Below are 15,982 nucleotides of genomic sequence, written 5' to 3'. Positions count from 1 at the left end.
AGACAGGAAGATCTAGCTTAGCTATGAAGTGTTGTTCAGGAAGTGGACCTGAGCGTGAAAAAAAACGACCTATACGATACAACCCTTTATCATGCCACCATTTGAAAGAATCTATATCAATTTTAGAAACAAAGAGTGGGTCTAGAAAAACGCTTGATAAAGGCCTGCCTTTAGAAATTAGAGAGGGATTGTTTTTAAGTGAATCCCATAAAACTAAGGTTTGAGAAAGAGTCGGAGATAATATAGAAGGCCTATTCTTGGTAGGACTCCACATCAACTCCTCTATCGTTAGATTCGGGGTCGCCTGCTCTTCTATATCTAACCAGTCAGGGCGTTCATGTTTAAGAAAGGTTTCCGATAGTTGTGCCAATCTCGCTGATTGATAATACCATAATAAGTTGGGTACCCCCAGACCACCCTGTTCAGGTAAGTTATAGAGAGTGCGAGATGGAAGGCGTGGACCCTTGTTGTTCCAAATAAACTTGGTAATCTTTCCTTGAAAAGATTTTAGATGACTTTTAATTATCGGTATGGGTAATGATCTAAAAAGATACAAAAGCCTAGGGAGAAGAGTCATCTTTACCGAGTTAATTCTACCAATCCAACCTATATTCTGAGTACCCCAATCTTTCAAATCTTTCTCAAGTTTTCTATACATAGGGGGATAATTGGCCAAATACAAATTTTGGATGTTGGGGGTCAAATAGATACCCAGGTATTTGATATAAGATGTGTCCCATTTGAATCCATAATCTTTCTTCAGTAAAGAAACCGTGGATTCAGAGAGAGAAACATTGAGGGCCCTAGACTTGGCCACATTCACAGTTAGACCTGAAACCATAGAGAATTTGTCTAAAAGAGAATATATTTCTGGTATGGATGTGTCTGGATCAGTTAAAAACAATAAAAGTTCATCTGCAAATAAGGCACATTTATGCTCCTTTTTGGCACATCTAACTCCCCTGATGTTTGTGTTTTCACGAATAGCTATAGCCAGGGATTCCATAACTATTGCAAACACCAGGGGAGACAGAGGACAACCCTGCCTAGTACCCCTATGAATCTCAATAGGTTCCGAAAAAATACCCTGAAAGCGTATATTAGCTTTAGGGTGAGAGTAAAGTGCAGATAAGACTCCAAGAAATTTCGTGCCAAACCCCCAACGTTTCATCACTTCGAACATGAATGGCCATGATACTGAGTCAAATGCTTTCTGAAGATCTATAGAAAGAAGCATTCCCCTTTGATTAGTATCACCAGTCCAACCCGAGTTCAAAATAGAGATCAGATCCACAGCCCTCCTAACCTGATCAGGACCTTGCCTTCCAGCGATGAAGCCTACTTGATCTTTACTAACATACTGGCCAATGAAAGAGGACATTCTATTGGCCATTATCTTAGTGAGTATCTTAAGATCGTTATTAATGAGAGATATAGGTCTATAGTTTTCCACCAGGCTATGGTCTTTTTCTGGCTTAGGGATAACCGAAATATATGCCAAATTAAGTTGCCTGTCTATGGGAACTCCACCGGTCATATGGTTGAAAAATCTAACCATGTAGGGTGTCAAAATGCTCGAATATGATTTATAGTATGCACTTGAAAACCCATCAGGGCCCGGGGCTTTATCTAATTTTAGATTTTTAATCACTAACGATATTTCTTCAGCGGATATGGGAGACTCCATTACTTCTCTATGAATTTCAGTCAATCGAGGAAGTTTCAGATTGTCCAGAAAATCATCCATTCCCACTGAAGAAAAATCAGCAGCGGATGCATAAAGCTTAGAAAAGAAGTCCTGAAAGGCCTCCATTATCTTTCTAGGATTCAGGGTGAAAGAACCATCACTCATTCTTATTTTAGGGAGAGTCCGTGATTGAAATCTAGGTGACAATTTATGAGCTAGCATTGGGCCTATTTTATCTTTAAATTTATAGAAATTAGCACCAGTCCATTTCAAGTCTTCCCCTGCTTTAGTTGTAAGTACCAAATTCAAGGCAGATCTAGCTGCATCAAGTGCCTGAATTGGAAAGTTAAGAGGATCAGATTTATGTTTTTTACGGAGTTCTAAATAGTTGTTTTCCAGTCTCCTTATGTCCAGGTTCCTTTGTTTCTTGAGGTTAGCGGCCACTTGTATTATTTTGCCCCTGATAAAGGCCTTGTGGGCAGCCCACAAAGTTTCAGGGGATACATCATCTGTATCATTATGCTCAAAATATTCTAAAAGAGATCGCTCAATATCCTTCATTAAGATAGGATCCTTCAAAATAGACCTATTAAGTGTCCAATGAGATATTTTAGGAGAAGTGTCCTCTCTCCTCAGAGACAAATGAACCATCGAGTGATCTGACCATGGAACATCAACTATATGAGACTCAATGGCAGCTGGGATGTGATGGTTAGAGATTAATATATGATCTATACGAGAATATGAATGGTGAGGGTTAGAATAGTGAGTATAATCTTTAGTTTTGGGGTTCAACTCCCTCCAAATGTCAGTCAATCTAGACTGATGTAGAATGCGTGCTACTTGCAAACTAATTTTAGTTGGTCTGATGATTCCATTAATAGAAGGTTTGGATTTATCCAATCCTGCATCGAAAGCTAGGTTAGAGTCCCCACCCATAAGAACGATCCCCTCCATATATGGATGAAGGGTATCAAGCATCTGTGAAAAAAACTTTTTCTGACCTCTGTTAGGAGCATAATAAGAAATAAATGTGTACAGTCTTCCATCAAGGGTACCCTGTATCAAAAGAAACCTACCTTCCGGATCTCCAAATTCTTTAATCAGGTTAAAATTACAATACCTAGAAAACAGAATGGCCACACCCTTAGTTTTGTTTTCTGCTTTAGCAAGATAGAATAACGGAAAGTGGGCATGCAAAAAGGAGGGGTTATATCGTTTAGGAAAGTGGGTTTCTTGAAGGAAAACCACATCTACACGGAGAGACTTGTATACTTGAAAGGCTGTGTGCCTCTTAGTAGGAGAATTCAACCCCTGAGTGTTGTGAGTAACAACACTAAGGGATTTAGATACATCATTCGATCCAGCCATAAATCTCATCAACATCTACGGACAGGCAGGACCATATAGATATCACCAGTAGTTCCATAAATATGAACAATGGCAGGCAGGCTGAAGAGAGGAGGAGAACATGAAGAAGAAAGAAAAAGAAATATAAAGAAGAGATAAAAAAAGAAAAATAAAAAAACATAGTGCACAACAAACTATTAGATCGTGCAAGGTCAATTCGTGACCAAGAATGAGGGAAGAGATTGATTCTCCTTCCCTCATTCAAACAAGAAATTTTAGCATAGTCCCGGAAAAGGACTATATTCTTACCCATTGGGTCGACAAAGTGTCGACACAAGAGATAAGTTGAGGTTAAATACCTCACCGTCGTCAGTTGTCGACAAATCAAAAAATTACATCTTAAAACAATTTCAAGAAAAAAGGCATTTTGAATCAAAGGATGACCAGATAAAAAGAGGAGAAAAATCTAATAAAAAACTGCATTCAACTAGGTATGCATTCCCGGAATCTTTTTTTTTTTTCCTCTTTTTTTTTTTTTTTTTTTTTCAAAAAGCATCCGAGATAAAATTCATCTGAATCAAAGAATAAGAGATACGTCCTGGGTAAGTCTATTCAATATTCAGGGGACTTGGTCACCTCCAATTTTCCTGTATTTGACCTTGTTCCATGGATTCTGAGTCGGACTAGTAGGAGTGTTTCTCTTGGCAGATTGAACCGGAGGTGGAGTAGTGTCCATGGCAGGTTCAAGAGAAATAATTTTCAGATCAAACAGAAGTCGTTCACCCTCTTGGAAACTACGTATTACATGGTTTCTACCATTGTAATTGAATTTTAAGGCGAAGGGGAAAGCCCATTTATATTTGATGTCCTTGTTAATAAGGGCAGACAATAACGGTTTCATTGCTCTTCTTCTCTGAATGGTATATGGTGAAATGTCAGAAAATATTTGTATGGTATTACCTTGGTATTGAAGATTCTCCTGTTGTCTGGACCGTTTCATAATGTCCTCCTTGGTAGAGAAATAATGAGGCTTGACCACCACATCCCTGGGCAAACCATCTCTTCTTAGTGGACCTAATGATCTATGAGCCCTATCAATTTCCAATTTTATATCAGGCATAGATGGGAGGAGGATTCTCATAATGTCCCGTATTGCTGAATGAATGTCCATAATGGACTCAGGTAGACCCCTAACCCTGAAGTTTTCTCTTCTTGACCTGTTTTCCAAATCATCAATCTTAGCCTGAGCGGCCTCCAGTTGTTCCTGTAGGAAGTGGATATGGTCATCATGTTGTTCAGTTTTCGAAACGTTAGTGTCCAATTTATGTTCCACAGAGTCAATCCTGTTGCCAAGACATTGGAAGTCTGCCCTAATATCTTTAGTAATTTTCTCGGCCGTAAGAGCTAAACCCCTTTCCATCATTTCAGAGATCCTGTTATAGAGATCCGCTACATTGAAAGAAACTTCTGGGGCATTTTCGGTGTTAGCGGTCACTTGTATAGGGTCATGTGAGGGAGGCACCATCGGAATCCCGTGATCAGCCATTGCAGGTATTATGCCTTCCCGTACTATAGTTGAAAATGAAGCTGTAGTTGTAGTTGAACCTAATGAAGGAGATGATGAGGAGGGCGTCACATGAGACGAGAACTGTTCATTAAACTTAGGTTCCACCACAGACACCGGAGGGCCTGTATGAGGAGGGGTGTCCATATCAAGGAGACACTCTTTGATAATTGAGTTCTTATTATTTTTTTTTTACCCTGTTTCCCCTTCATATATAAGAAGTGCTGTAAAGAATCCGTATCAGTATGAGTAAAGTCGTTCTATAGTTTAGAATCAACAGTTCCTACCAATATCAGCTCCTATAGGTGTAACAGACCTATAACTATCATCAGTCAATGGGTGTTAATTATGTGATCAGTCCAAACCCAGTTTTGAGCCTTTACATTAAGTATTGTAAAAAGACCAGCATCATAAAAATGCCTCAATTTACATATCATGCAGGTATCATGTTAGCGAATAGGATTGCAGCTTATGTCGACTAACATCGGACGGTGTGTTGGAACACCTCAGTAAATTCCCATAGCAAGGATAATCATAGGATGATCCTACAATATACAACACATACCCTGGGCACCGTATCCAGTTGGTAGCCAATCATTAACTACCGCTATTAGACTAATATTGCAGTCAGGTAGCCAGTGTACTAAGAATTACCTCAGTTTATAGAAGAGATAAATATAATAAGAACTCCAAATAGCGTGACACAGTGGATTATGTATGTTTCAAGATGATCACAAGTCACCACACAATGAGTTTAAGCTACTGAGGCGGATTATGAGAGAAAAGTGTGTATTTCCAGTATTTATCGCCACAGAAAAGTGCTCATATTCTTTTTATAGAATCTTGAATTACGCAGGCAGCGAGATGGCGGCGTTACCTCCTTGTATAGACCTCAAAAGATGTCTGTGAGCTTATGATGATAAAATCGGGGTTTTTTTTTTTTTTCCCCCGGTCACTAATCATAAATGCTAATCAGTTTTTCTCTTGAGGCAGCGTTTTATCGGTGCAAGTAATCTGATGACCTTACTCCTATTTTTCGGGCTCCAGGGGATGAATTAATTAGACAAAAATAAAAAATAAAAAGGCCAATCTGAATCTATGCAGTCTATAGTACAGATGAGCTATTCCTGTATCAATATATTCTTAGGCCACAAGATGGCGACGTTCCCCCTCACAGCCTGAATAGAAAGTACGTCAGAGGGCCTTAGGCATATCAGCCATGTATCTCCATCAGTCTCCTGTCAGACAGTTATCCTGGGTCCCCCTGTTGATCAATGCGGTACAGATGGGAGAGGACTGGCAGATTAACTTGTCTGCCTTCCCTGCTGTACTCGACCGCGTCGTCGTCTGCAGTAATTTAGACCGTGGATCAAGGATGGAGCATAGGCCTCAGGAGCGATGGATTCGATGCTGGGATAAAAAGAATACCCTGTGTCTATCAGGTAACGTATCCTTCTCACCGCGATTGTTACCCGCGAGGGAGAAGACACAAGGATTGTGTCAGCATTCGCCTAGTTTTCCCCACTTGAGTGTGCCTGAGGAGAAGGCTTCGTAGGCCCCAAAATGGCGACGAGAGTTCTCCAACAGAGCTCCGTTACGGAGCACTTTACACCTCCGGGGGACCCTTTGAAGGATTAATAATGGTACCGGAATGTACTGGGGGATATCCTGAATAGGGATGGAGGATTCAGGAGCGGTAATCTCCGATCCTAGGTACCGGATGGCTCTTGATTGGAATCGGCTACACGGAGCCTCCTCAGAAAGCCTCCATTGTCCTCCGCACCAGGCCACGCCCCCAACTCCTTATGTTTCACGCCAGCCGAAAGAGTCAACTGGCAACAACCTGGACACCCCCGCCCATTCTGGGCCAAATCATCACCCCTAGCTCCAAAGTCAAAAGTCTCGGGGTCATCTTCGACACCTTCATGACAATGGACGCACAAATAGGGTCAGTAGTCAGCGGAGCGCACTATCTGTTGCGCCTACTACGCAGACTTATTCCATTTATCCCCAAAGAAGACGTAGCAGTCGTGGTGGGAACAATCGTGAATTCCAGACTGGACTATGCTAACGCCCTGTACCTCGGACTCCCAAAGTACCAAATCTCCCGTCTGCAAGTCGTTCAGAATATGGCCGCCAGACTGGTGACTGGGAAAAAAAAATGGGAATCAATCTCACCTTCGTTGAGAACCCTTCACTGGCTGCCAGTAAAAGACAGAATTGCATTTAAAGCACTCTGCCTGACACATAAGTGCATCCATGGGAAGGCTCCGCAATATCTTTGCGACAAGATAGAACCTCACAATTCGAATCGCGTTCTGCGATCCACCGACCAAAATCTGGTCAGGGTACCAAAAACCAAATACAAGTCCAAAGGAGAAAGAAGGTTTGCTTTTCAGGGTCCTAGACTATGGAACGCTTTACCAACCAGCATTCGGTTGGAGGAAAACCATCTGACTTTCAGAAGACAGATCAAAACTCTGCTCTTTTGATGTCATGAGACACGAACAACTAGCGCCCAGAAGCGATTCAGTTCGCATGCGCCGCGCTTTATAAGTTTTTCATTCATTCATTCATTCATTCACAGATGAGGTGGCACTGATTGGCGGCGCTGGTATGCGGCACTGATGGGCACACATAGGCGGCACTGATGGGCACACATAGGCGGCACTGATGGGCACACATAGGTGGCACTGATGGGCACACATAGGCGGCACTGATGGGCACACATAGGCGGCACTGATGGGCACTCATGGGCGGCACTGGGCACTCATAGGCGGCACAGATGGGCACTCATGGGCGGCACTTATGGGTGGCACAGATGGGGACTGATAGGTGGGCACTGGGCATGGATGGGCACTGTGGGGTGGCACTGATGGACACTGTGGGGTGGCACTGATGGACACTGGGGTGGCACTGATGGACACTGTGGGGCAGCACTGATTTTCCCAGGTTGCCAGTCAGTGCCCATTTGTGGGCACTGATTGGCATCTTTTTTTATTTTTTTGAATGCTTTTTTTTATTTTTTTCAGACTTTTTTTTTTAATTTTTTGCAGGCTTTTTTTTTTTTTTGCCCACCCTGGTGGTCCAGGGTGGGCATCCCTGGTGGTCCAGTGTGGCGATCCAAGGGGGGGCTGCTCTGATAAACAATCAGCGCGAACCCCCCCTGTCAGGAGAGCTGCCGATCGGCTCTCCTCTACTCGCGTCTGTCAGACGCGAGTAAGGAAGAGCCATCAACGGCTCTTCCTGTTTACATCGTGATCAGCCGTGATTGGACACGTCTGATCACGTGGTAAAGAGCCTCCGCCGGAGGCTAGCGACGTCATTGGGAGCAATGCACGCCGGGAAAATTTGCGGACGGTGCATGCGCAGTTAAATCGGCGCGGGGAAGCGCCTGATTTAAATAGTACACTCCCCCCAGCCGCGGAAATTGAATTCCGCCGGGGGAGTTACGATCCGCCGGCGCAAGTTTCGAGGTAAGTGCTTTCTGAATACTGCACTAGCCTCTCAAATCAGATAGATTACGCGGATCTAAAGATCCGCTAATCTATCTGAATCTAGCCCAGTATTTTTAACTTTTTGCTATAATAAATATCCCCCCAAAAATTTATAAAAAAAAATTCTTTTACACAGTTTAGGCCGATACGTATTCTTCTTCATACTATTGGTAAAAAAGTGTATATTGATTGGTTTGCGCAAAAGTTATAGCTTCTACAATATAGGGTATCGTTTTAAGGCATTTTTATTAATAATTTGTTCTTGACTAGTTATGGCGGCGATCAGCGATTTTTTTTTCCTTTCAAAATTGTATTTTTATTGGGTTTTAAAAGAACAAATATAATATTGTCACATAATGTACATAGATATCAAAGACATCATGTTATCCGAAAAAATGAAAGACATAGGCCCGGATTCACAAAGCACTTACACCGACGTATCTCGAGATACGCCGCGTAAGTGTAACTATGCGCCGTCGTATCTGTGCGCCGTGCCTACAAAACTAGGTACGCCAGAAAATAGGCTTCATCCGACCGACGTAACTTTCCTACGCCGGCGTATTGTGGGCGCATATTTACGCTGGGCGCATTTGCCGCTCCCGTTGATTTTCTATGCACATATTCAAATGAGGGAGATACGCCGATTCACGAACGTAGTTGCGCCCGGCGCATTATATACGCGGTTTGCGTAAGTCGTACGTCCGGCATAAAGTTATTCCCCATATAGGAGGCACAAGTCATGCAAAGGTATGGACCAGGGAACACAAGCTGTCATATCTTTTGTCGTTTACGTTGTACGTGAATATGACTAGGCGTAGGTTACGTTCAAGTCGTAGGCAGTGATTCGACGTATCTTAGGCAGTTGTTTCGACGTGATTCTGCACATGCGCACTGCCTGGAATGAGACCACGGGACGGCGCATGCGTCATTCGTTTTAAGTACTTCTATGGCACTTGGCCTATCATTTGCATGGGGTCACGCCTCATTAGCATGGCTCACGCCCACTTCCACCTACGCTGGCTTACGCCGAGGAAACCCAGCGTATCTTTAAGAGCGAGTGGGAGCGAGTGCTTTGCCTCTGTGCGCTGCGTCGGCGTAGCGTATATTAGATACGTTACGCCTGCATAAATATGCGCCGATGTATGTGAATCCGGGCCATAGGAGTTACAGATAAACAATGTCCATAAGTACAGAGCACAGGGGTGCTCAGTACGGCGTATCAAAAATATATAAGGTAAACAACTTGTAGGTAAGTAATAGAAATTCAAAACCAACAAGAATAATACAATGCTAATACAGTTCAAGATGTGGTAAGTACCATAGGGGTCCCATATTCCGATCGATCCCAAGGCTCCCAAACTCTATCAAATTGGGGGATAGTGTCCATCCTCCGAATCTCAGCCACCAAATGGAGATATCTGGACCACGGAGGACAGCGTTTTTTTATTTTATTGGGACTGCGTCATTATGGCGGACACATCGGACACTTTTGACACTGCTTTGGGACAATTGTCATTTTTTATAGCGATCAGTGCTATAAAAATGCACTGGTTACAGTAAAAATGACACTGGCAGTGAAGGGGTTAACCACTAGGTGGAGCTGCAGGGGTTAAGTGTCCCCTAGGAAGTGATTCTTACTGTTAGGGGGGGCGTGCCTACACATGACACTTCACTGATGACCGTTCCCGATCACGGGGGACGGTCATCAGTGACAGTATCACTAGGCAGAATAGGGGAATGCCTTGTTTACAAAGACATTTCCCCGTTCTGCTCTTACCGACCGCAATCGTGGGACTCCCGGGAACATCGAGTTCCCGGGACCCGCGGCCGCAATCGAGAGGCGCGCCTGCTGGGCAGCAGATTCAAATGGACGTACCTGTATGCAGGGGTGGACTGACAACTCATGGGGCCCACGGGCAATAGAAGATTATGGGGCCCCTGGGCTTACAGATGGCCACCATGCCAGGAGGCAGTGCAGGGGCGGGGCAGCTAAAATCTCGGGATTTTCACATCAAAAGCATGTCGGTTTCGGACATATCAGGGACAGATGTAAAAAAACCCACAGATTTTTACATACTGCCCCTGGTTTTACTGAGCCTGGCATCCCTGATGGGGCCCCCTGATGGGGCCCCCCTCAATGGTCAGTCCGCCCCTGCCTGTACGCCAATCTGCCTGCCTGTGCCATTCTGTCGATGTAAATAGGCGTACGGCGGTCGGCAAGTGGTTAAAAAACTTTTTGGATTCTCAGAACAAACTGTGACATTTAAGGTAAATGGCATAAAGATCCAGAATAAAACAGACAGTGGAAATAAACAAAAACCAAAAGGTTGACGCTGCGCTAAATTAAATATTGAATTATAAATGTAAATAGCTGCTAGCACTAAATTGTGTACAACAACTTGGTAACATAAAAAAGAAAAAAACAGTGCAGCGCTAGTGAGTGATATTGTGCTCATATAAATTAATAATAAACAAAAAAAGTCATTCTGGAATAAACTGAAAATTTAGCCAGAATAGGAAAAAACATAAAAATGCAGATGGATATATGAAGAAAAAGTCTTAAAAAGCCACGAAACAAAGTTCATATGACTCTATCCAGTAATTTTCCTTGTGAAAGAGAAGTGGATTGTGCAGACAATGTGAAAGACTCTTGATTGATGTGAGGTAAGCTGTCACCAATACACCCGTGAGGAAGGATAAGATTGCCTGCTTACCAGATGAAAAGACTGTTTTGCATCAGTCTAATAGGGCCTGTGGGAAGTCTGGTCTCCCAATACCTTAGCCGTCAAGATAACCACGGTATAGCTCAGCATACAATCCGAAGAGTCATAAACCAAAAAAAAGAGAAGAAGGACCTCTCATAGCGTATAACGTTTAAAAATAGAAGAGGGTTTAATAAAAATTGCACTTACAATTAGGCAATATAAATACAGCATGGATAGCAAAACGTCTCCGATCTCTTGTTCCGATGCTTCTCGCTACTCGGTCAGGAAAACACAGCCGGCGTTCAGGATGGAACGCGATGACGTCACGGCACCCTACGATCGTTTCGTCGCTAATGGACTTCAACGGGGGAGTAAGCCCCCTTTAAAACAGACAGTGGGCAGACACTGCTGGTCATACAGCAGAAAAACAATAGTCTTTTGATTTTTATCACACAGAAAAATCAATCCTCTCCTCACCTCCTCAGAAGACTTTCAGTACACTGCTCTCCTTCCTCACAAAGCTTCAGGATGCAGCAAATTAGTGGTAATCCTCTGGATTACTTATAGAGGCCTTAATTGCCTCATTCTGAACAGCTGAAGTTTTCCAACGCCCTTAGACCTTTACTGGCTACATTTGCAGCCGACGCCTAATAACAATTGGTGTATTGTCTAAACAAGGCAGAAATGTATGTCCCGTCTGTGACAACACCCACAGATTTGCCTGACTTCCTGTCAAACACCTTAACCGCTTGCCGATCGCTGCACGCCAATATACGTCGGCACAATGGCAGCAGTGGACAAATGGGCGTACCCTTTAAATTGCGGCATTGTGGGCGTGCGCCCCTCCGCTGGCTCTGTGAGCGTGCCCGCGGGTCCCACAGACTCGATGTCTGCCGGGGGCCCGTGATCGCGTCACGGAGTGGCAGAACGGGGAGAAGTCTATGTAAACAAGGTATTTCCCTGCTCTGCCTAGCAACATGACAGGGATCCACTGCTCCCTCTCATCGGGAGCAGTGATCTCTGTCATGTTGTTGTGAGACCATCCCCGTACAGTTAGAATCACTCCCTAGGACACACTTAACCCCTTGATTGCCCCCCCATAGTCTTTAACCCCTTCCCTGCCAGTGTCATTTACACAGTAATCAGTGCATTTTTATAGCACTGATCGCTGTATAAATGACAATGGTCCCAAAATAGCGTCAAAAGTCCGATAATGTCGCAGTCACGATAAAAATCGCTGATCGCCCCCATTACTAGTAAAAAAAAGTTATAATAAAAATGCCATAAAACTATCCCTATTTTGTAGACGCTATAACTTTTGCGCAAACCACATACCAATATGTAGAACAATACGTATCGGCCTAAACTGGCCTAAACTGAGGAAACTTTGGGTATAGTTATTATAGCAAAAAGTAAATATTGCATTTCTTTCTTTTTTTTTTTAGTTTATAGTGCAAAAAAATAGGTGATCAAATACCACCAAAAGATAGAAACTATCCCCTATGACTGGCAGGAAGGGGTTAACCACTAGGGGGCTAGGAAGGGGTTAAATGTGTCCTAGGGAGTAATTCTAACTGTTAGGGGGCATGGCTCTGAGTGACACGTCACTGGTCGCTGCTCCCGATGAGAGGGAACAGACTATCAGTGTGGGTGTCACTAGGCAGAACGGGGAGATGTATTGTTTACACTGGCCTCTCCCCGTTCTGCAGCTCCGATCGTGGGACACCGGCGGACATAGAGTATCATGTAAATATATGTCACTTTGCCCAGCCGTGCCATTCTGCCGACGTATTTAGTTGCGAGCCGGTCTTTAAGTGGTTAACGTTTTTGCAATAGCGTTTATTAGCGTTTTTTAGCATTTTTCTGCATTAGAGTTTTTTTTTTAATGGATCAAAAACGTAAAAAAAAAAAATGCTGGTGAGCCACATTTTTATACATTTCTAGACGTTTATGAGCGTGTGGCGTTTTTTGAGGTCAGAAAAATCGACTCCTGAACGCGATTTTAAGACGTTCAGAAAACAGCCCACTGCTGTGGAAAACTCCACTGCTGATAAACGTCCAAAAAACGTCCATGTTTTTGGACCAAAAAAAATGCCCAAACGACAAAAAATGTCAGTTTATGAGCTCCATTGTGCATGGAGCCAAAAGACGACTGCTTACACTCATTACTAAGATGGAGCTTAGAAGGATTTGTTTTTGAAATCATAATAAAGGCAATGAGAAAGGAGGAGAAAGGGGTGGTAATGGGCAATTGGACAGAGGTAACACGGGTCAAAGAAAGTGTACCGTATATACTCGAGTATAAGCCGACCCGAATATAAGCCGAGGCACCTAATTTTACCACAAAAAAATGGGAAAAACGTATTGACTCGAGTATAAGCCTAGGGTGTCCATCTGCATGCCTCACTGTGTCCATGCCTCACTATGCCCATGCCTCACTGTGCCTCACTATGTCCATGCCTCACTGTGTCCATGCCTCACTATGCCCATGCCTCACTGTGCCTCACTATGTCCATGCCTCACTGTGTCCATGCCTCACTGTGTCCATGCCTCACTGTGCCCATGCCTCACTGTGTCCATGACTAGACTGATGTTTAACATGGGAGTCTATAGAAGGGGTGCCCGGTTTTGAAAAATCGGTTCTCCCCGGTCGTAGGCCTTCCAAACAACAAACTTTGCACACTTGTAGAGGAGAAATGGGACTACATGTGTGCCAAGTTTCGGGTCCAGGGAATCTACGACCGGCCAGTACCGGGTCCCCAAAGTCACCGGAGAAATTACCGTTTAACATGGGAGTCTTCCAGATAACAAACTATGCACACTTGTAGAGGAGAAATGGGGCTACATGCATGTGTGCCAAGTTCCGGGTCCAGGGGACCTACGACCGGCCAGTACCGGGTCCCCAAAATCACCGTAGAAATTACCATTTAACATGGGAGTCTATGGAAGGGGTGCCCGGCTTTGAAAAATCGGTGCTCCCCGGTCGTAGGTCTCCCAGACAAAAAACTTTGCACACTTGTAGAGGAGAAACGGGGCTACATGTGTGGCAAGTTCCGGGTCCAGGGGACCTACGACCGGCTGGTACCGGGTCCCCAAAATCACCGGAGAAATTACCGTTTAACATGGGAGTCTATGGAAGGGGTGCCCGGGTTTGAAAAATCGGTGTTCCCCGGTCGTTAGCCTTTTAAACAACAAACTTTGCACACTTGTAGAGGAGAAATGGAACTACATGTGTGCCAAGTTCCGGGTCCAGGGGACCTATGACCTGCCAGTACCGGGTCCCCAAATTCACCGGAGAAATTACCATTTAACATGGGAGTCTATAGAAGGAGTTCCCGGCTTTGAAAAATCGGTGCTCCTCGGTCGTAGGTCTCCCAGACAAAAAACTTTGCACACTTGTAGAGGAGAAATGGGAATACATGTGTGCCAAGTTCCGAGTCCAGGGGACCTAAGACTGGCCAGTACCGGGTCCCCAAATTTACCAGAGAGATATTAGCGTTTAACATGGGAGTCTATAGAAGGGGTGCCAGGTTTTGAAAAATCGGTGCTCCCCGGTCGTAGGTCTTCCAGACAACAAACTTTGCACACTTGTAGAGGAGAAAGGGCTACATGTGTGCCAAGTTCCGGGTCCAGGGGATCTACGACCGGCCAGTACTGGGTCCCCAAAATCACCGGAGAAATTACCGTTTAACATGGGAGTCTATGGAAGGGGTGCCCGGCTTTGAATCGGTGCTCCCCGGCCATAGGTCTTCCAGACAACAAACGTTGCACACTTGTAGAGGAGAAATGGGGCTACATGTGTGCCAAGGATCGGGCTCAGGGGACCTACGACCGGCCAGTACCGGGTCCCCAAAATCACCGGAGAAATTACCGTTTAACATGGGAGTCTATGGAAGGGGTGCCCGGGTTTGAAAAATCGGTGTTCCCCGGTCGTTAGCCTTTTAAACAACAAACTTTGCACACTTGTAGAGGAGAAATGGGACTACATGTGTGCCAAGTTCCGGGTCCAGGGGACCTATGACCTGCCAGTACCGGGTCCCCAAATTCACCGGAGAAATTACCATTTAACATGGGAGTCTATAGAAGGAGTGCCCGGCTTTGAAAAATCGGTGCTCCTCGGTCGTAGGTCTCCCAGACAAAAAACTTTGCACACTTGTAGAGGAGAAATGGGAATACATGTGTGCCAAGTTCCGGGTCCAGGGGACCTACGACCGGCTGGTACCGGGTCCCCAAAATCACCGGAGAAATTACCGTTTAACATGGGAGTCTATGGAAGGGGTGCCCGGCTTTGAAAAATCGGTGCTCCTCGGTCGTAGGTCTCCCAGACAAAAAACTTTGCACACTTGTAGAGGAGAAATGGGAATACATGTGTGCCAAGTTCCGGGTCCAGGGGACCTAAGACTGGCCAGTACCGGGTCCCCAAATTTACCAGAGAGATATTAGCGTTTAACATGGGAGTCTATAGAAGGGGTGCCAGGTTTTGAAAAATCGGTGCTCCCCGGTCGTAGGTCTTCCAGACAACAAACTTTGCACACTTGTAGAGGAGAAAGGGCTACATGTGTGCCAAGTTCCGGGTCCAGGGGATCTACGACCGGCCAGTACTGGGTCCCCAAAATCACCAGAGAAATTACCGTTTAACATGGGAGTCTATAGAAGGGGTGCCCGGCTTTGAAAAATCGGTGCTCCTCGGTCGTAGGTCTCCCAGACAACAAACTTTGCACACTTGTAGAGGAAAACGAAGAGTGGGGCTACATGTGTGCCGGTACCGGGTCCCCGAAGTCTGGGAGATCAGGCGCAAAAAGGTGACTCGAGTATAAGCCAAGGGGGCATTTTCAGCACTAAAAAATGTGCTGAAAAACTCAGTTTATACTCGAGTATATACGGTAATCATTGTTGAAATCTAATCTCAAATAATAATAATAATGATAATAACAATAATAACAACATTTAAACATCATATTGTAATAGGATGAAAAATGGTAGTGATATAATAATAATAAAAAAGAATAAACTGTTAAAGTCATATTTTTTATATATCTTTAAAAAAAGATTAAAAGGAACCAATTTTACAATGATGAATTTTATGGAAAGTTCAGCAAGCAAAATAGCTGCAAGTAGATGCAGATAGAAGAATTCTATTCAGGACAATGAGAAATGTATCACACTGAAGTGTATAAAA

Source organism: Rana temporaria, chromosome 1 (assembly GCF_905171775.1).
Source record: "Rana temporaria chromosome 1, aRanTem1.1, whole genome shotgun sequence".
NCBI classification, from domain to species: Eukaryota; Metazoa; Chordata; class Amphibia; order Anura; family Ranidae; genus Rana; species Rana temporaria.
The sequence above is the reverse complement of the archived record's forward strand: the minus strand, read 5'-3'. Positions refer to the sequence as shown.